We start from the raw sequence: 5873 nt of genomic DNA on the forward strand, positions 1-5873 counted from the left end.
CCACCTGGAGCCCAGGGCTGACCCCCAAAGCCTGCTGCCATCCTGGGGCTGCTCTGCCTCAGCTCAAACTGCTGCTGTCCTGGGCACACATGCAGATGCTGTACCTGGGAGCTGCTGTCTCCAGTACAAACTGCACCAGAGTTTATTGCATCAGTTTAATTGAAACTGTAGGTGTATCTACTGTCTTGTATAGTTTTCAGACTCAGTAGCCACATCTACATGAGATGCTGACTGTGCAGTACCTTGATACTACTGCACAGTAGCGTCACAAAGAAGTTTGTTGGCTCTACTGCGCAGTAACTAGGGTTACTGAGCAGTCATTTAGTACTTGTATAAGCATAATGTCTCATGTAGACATGGCCAGTAAATTCTACCATGATCCCACATAGCCTCTAGCAGGGGGGGCACCAGCAGGAACAGTGGTACCTCCCTCCCACCCCACCCCTGCCGCCAGTGCTGGCCAAGGAGTGGGAGCACCACGGCCACTTCTGTAAGCTGGTGAGTGAGATCGGCTGTGGGGGGACCCCCCTCACCCCATCCCCCAGTCGCTGATTGGTTGCTGGGGTGACACATGCCCCCCCTGAGTAAGGTGGCACCAGTTGCCCATGGAAATTGCCAACTCTTTCTAAATCTTCAGTAGACTAGACTTCTTTCAATAGTCTACCTAGGAGGGGTAGGCCCTGATCAGTCACTTACAGGTGGCCCAGGATGGAGATCCCATGGGGAGTCTGTTGGGCTGCAGAGGCAGCAACAGTCAGGTGTAGGGACCCTCTTGTGCCCCTCTACTTCAGCCACCACTTCTCCCACCACTAAATCTCATGCTGCATATTGCTCCTGGCAATGACAATGAGGAATAAAGGCAGCTTCAGTAGGGAGTTTAATGATACCCACCGAGTTTAGGAAATGCTGGCCCGAGGCACAAACCATACCAGTCACTCCTATGAATCCTTTCTCCTTTCAACTTCCTTCCTACTGAATATTGCCTACCAATTTTCCTATGTATTGAAACATAAAGAACAAGAGTCTTTATTCTGGTCTTTTTGCTGCATCATTTGCTAACTCAGTATTTCATGATCAATGTCACGCATTTTGCTTCTTACAATACCATACAGAAGAAGCCAAAAGGATGCCTCACAACTCTGTTTCTGAACAAGGATAAAGGGATGATTTAAATGTTAAGAAAGGGGACACAAATGTTTGTTCTGAATTTGTACAAACAGTGCATACGTAAACAAACAAATGTTTTAGTTGTATTTTGTTTAAAATCTTGGTATTCACCTCTTGTGCTCATTATTAAGTTAGCTTGGCTTTCTTTTATTCTCATAACCTGCTAAATTCTGATCCTTTTCTTGTACATAGCCAACTCAAAATTCTCCACAATAATCAAGCTTTGTCCCAAAATAATGCCTGCTTCCAAAACCTCCCCTGTCCCTGTGTCTCTGCTGTGGCTTTAATATGGATGAGATTCTCTCTTCTAATCATACAGCCAAGTTCCGCCCCGCTGAAAGTGAATACTAAAAAAAAGAAAAGTATAACGGCAAATTTGGACAGATGACCATTATCTGTATCTTCATAATAATTATTAGCCCCAAGCATTTGGATCTCAGTTATATATTTTTTATCTTAAACTCATTCACATTTTTTGTTCTTTCTTTTTAAAGAGCACAATTATACAAAGCATTGAAAAAATGTCAATGTCTGCAATAATTTAAACAATTTTAGTTCAATCCATCATACAGACTGTATAGAATACAGTATCTTCTTCAAATATAAGACTCTCCAGTCCTCCTGAGTTCAAACACTCCTATCTACATTTCTTTTGTAATATAGCCTTCTATTTTGTTGTGATTGTCGGGAAGCAAGCTCAGTAGATGGCAGTCCAGTGCAAAAAATGGGAAACTGCTATTAGAAAAACAATGATGCTGATTCTCATTTGCCATTCACTTTCTTTAAATATTTCCATCAGTACAGAGTGAACACTACCATTCAAGGAAGTAGAATCAGGTCTACAGTGTCTATGAAATACCTGCTTTGAAAGCAAAATATGAACATATATTTCTTTTCCTCTTTAATTAAGAGTGAATGAACTGGTGCTATTAAAAAAAAACAAAAAAATCTCCAATAATGAACTTCTTTACTTTCTCTCTATTAAAAAACACTGTTCCTTAACATAGTTCTTTTCCCCCTTATCACTGAAGACTAATACGCAAGAGTAACCATTTCATACAGTTGCTCTGAAACTGACTGTCCTTTTTTATCTTCCTTTTCTAGACTAGAAATTTACACTAATTAATACATGCAGATTTAGCTCCTTTTGTTTCTTTTTGTCCTGTTTTTGATGTCATCATCATTTTTGTTGGTCCATATTCTCTCAAGATTGTTTCTTAATTTTCATTTTCATTTTTTATACAAATAGTTTCTAGTGGCTTCGCTTTGCTTTTGGATGTCCTGGAATTTTAATCAGCCATCCAGCCTTCTCCAAGGATGCCATGATGCTTTCTAATCAGAATCCATGACAAAGTCTCAATTAAATGCTCACAATAGTGATTGTGCCAGCCATACTTTCAAGAAAGGATGATTGCTTTTAACCAGGTATTCTTCCCTTTCCCACCCTTCCCCCATTCCAGGTGCATCTACCTATGTGCTGTACTGCAGATTTGACTAATTAGCTCTGCAGCAAAATGTTACCACCTACATCTGCATCCATAATAGGGTGCAATAAATTAATTAACTCTGCCATAGGACAGTACTGTTTGTGACTAGCTCTATCTCATGGCAGAATAATTTATGCTGCTGCAATACACATGTACACAGTGACCAGGGCTGGCTGGACAAAAGATGTAACAGCAGCATGCACAGCCAGAAGCCGGAGCCTGTCCAGCCAAAGCCACACAAATATGTGCCACTGCTATTTGTCCCAGGGAAAATGCATATCACTGCATATGCGAGCTCATGGGGATGTGCCCAGTAGGTTTAAACGTTAATAAAAATAGTGTACTTTTTGTTGTCTTTGCACTGTTACAGAAGACTTTGCATTTATTCAGATCACTGACTGTTATTTACTGTATTTACTCAAATATAAGACACCCCTGATTATAAGACGCCCCCATAATAATTAGATTCTATATATGGAAAATGAATACTTTTGTTATAATGTTCCAGGTATAAAATCTAACTATTGGAGGTTTGCCTTAATTTTGCCCCCTCCCACTACTACAGCAGGGAAAATAAATCTGGGGGATCAGGTGACCCCCTGGCCCTCTGCTAATTAGCACACTCCAGCAGCCTCAGCATCTTCTATATTCAACATCCCCACCAACTAAAGCGTTGAACGAGCTTTAGTTAAAGTGCCCCCACCACCATTGTGAAGCATGGACACTGCACACATGAGGTGCTGTGGGAGCTTTAATTAGAACAGCTCTTTAGAACAACTCAGAGCACATGTGAAGACACCTTTAGTGACTAACTGGTTCAGAGAGGCATAAGTTTTTATAGGCAACAGTCTACTGATGACTTAAGACTAACATGACTAACCAGTAGCATAACTAGGGGGTGGGAGGGGCAAGAGGGCAGCCTTGGATGCCAGTTTAGGAGAGGCACCAAAATTATCCTAAGCCTCCTCAAAGAAGCAGCCACAGCTGATGCAAGACACTACACTGATGCTGTTTTAAGAGCAGGAGAAGGGGCATTTAGAGCATGCTGTGGCGGCAGTAGCAGCATCTAGAAACTGTTTTTGGTAAGACTCCTGTACCACCATGTCTGCTGTCCAAACCCACAGGCCACCACTCCACTCTATCATAGTTTGTCCAGGGTGCAAAGCCTGCTTGTTATGCAACTACAGCTAACTGCCTCTCTCTACGTAAGTATGCATGTCAAGCACATAGTCTGCAAGTATTTCCCCATCAATGTAAATGTTCCTCTTCACTGTTGTAGAAGGACCTAAATAAACCTAAATCAGATAAAATGAGACAATCTGTTACAAAAAGTTTTCAGAATTAACTGTACAGTTTCTTTTTTACTTTTCATAAGCTGCAATGGCAATAAAAACAGTGTTGCCATCCTGTTTGTAGAAAGCTGTGAGCCAATGAGGCCATCCTGATTAAGGCTTGGTTGATGTGTTCAGCATAAGACAAGTCCCTCCTGCCTCCTCCCCCCGCCCAAAATCAGCATGGGAGGAAAAAAGCTCCTCTCATGCTAATTAGCATGCTCCAGCAGACTCAATTAATCGAGTGTGCTCTGACGTGCTGTAATTACACCCTATTGTGCTACCTTGCCATACATACGTATGTAGATTTACGTCGTCTGTTTATAGTTAAGCACCGACTTAATTAACCTGCTGACTCAGGGATGCAGGTATGAATTTCCAGTCATTCAGGGAGAGCAAAGGCTGCATTGGCAACCCATATTTTTCTCCCAGCCTTTTGGAAAGATGGGAGTGAATGGGTTTTGTTATGATTTTTGTTAGCCTGCCTTTGCAGCACAGCCATAACTAGCCAAGACTACGCCTGTACCTTCTCTGGCTCAGGAGGTTCCAGCAGCAAGCAGTGGGCAGGAGCAGCAGCTGAAGGTGGCTGCTACTGAGGGAAGGTATCACCTCATTTTTCTGCCAGAAAGCTACATTTTCCAGAGTGCCTTTCACTCAGTGACACACACACTGCTGCTGCTTGCTTCTGAAGCTGGAGCCAGAGAGTACACGGGGAGCAAGGGTCGGGGTGATGAGGCTCCATCCTGCCAGTGTCCTTAGAGATGCTACCCCACTTTTTTATAGGACTCCATCACTGAAATAGTGTGCTCACCTCTGCAATGTAATAGTAACCTTAACCCAAGGTCCCATAGGATCCAATTAAGGTACCAGAGAGTGCCTCACAATATTAGCAGTATTAGGTGTGCAAACACTCAAAGAGGATTCACAGTTTAAACCCAGAGATTTCAAACAGGAATCCATAGTGTCAAAAATCTTCTGACCTATTGTGGTCTTCCTGAGATCTTTGCAACAGAAGAGTTGCTCAATTATTTTTCCACAGCCCAAATGAAATTCATTTCTTTTAAGTGGGTGCCAGTAAATTTAGAAATGTTATGGAAAGAGGAGTCTATAAAGGTTGAGAACCATTACAACAGAGAAAGGCATAAAGGACTTTTCCATGTAATTTTACAAACACTTGCATGACAGGTCTAGTGACTTGGCACCAGTATTTCTCTCTCTCCCTTCTTTGTTTTTTATAAGTATTTTATTGAGACATGAGTATTTCTAAAGTATATTCTTACCCAATATGTCTGTCTTCCCCCTCCCCTCACAGAATCAGCTGCTTTGGGAAAGAAGCAAAACATTAGCAGCAATTAACTGGATTTCAGTCATTGTCAAATCCATGACTCTTGAACTACATGTCTATATCCAGTTGGCTTTCAACAATGCCTTATATTACATCCAGATAATGCAGTGACAATTACTGTAAGTGAAAATGAAACAAAATCAGGATATGCAGAAATGGGGGGGTTATCTATGTTTATCTATTCTAGTTACTAACTAGGATAAGTGCAACATTAAGCCATGTTGTCTTCAATTTAGAAAAAAAAGTTGTTTTCATTTTATCCCCATCCATCAACTCAGACAGTGCTGGTTCTGAATGAAATCTTATCAGTGCTCTGGTTTCTGTGGTCTGGTGTTCACGAAGTGTTTGACCACAACAGCTTGCCTTCAATCCCCCAGAAGGGATTAAATTTATCTGCTGCCTTCTAGGAAATTTGTATTTACGTTGCTTTGGATTCCAAAGTGGTCTTTCATCCAAGCACCACCCAGACCCATGGACATGCAGCTTTCAACATCAGATAAAATTAGACACATTCAGTCCAATATGTCCACCCCATTCAGTCCA

The sequence above is a fragment of the Gavialis gangeticus genome, unplaced genomic scaffold (genome assembly GCF_001723915.1).
Source record: "Gavialis gangeticus isolate Ggan-Ray unplaced genomic scaffold, GavGan_comp1, whole genome shotgun sequence".
NCBI classification, from domain to species: Eukaryota; Metazoa; Chordata; order Crocodylia; family Gavialidae; genus Gavialis; species Gavialis gangeticus.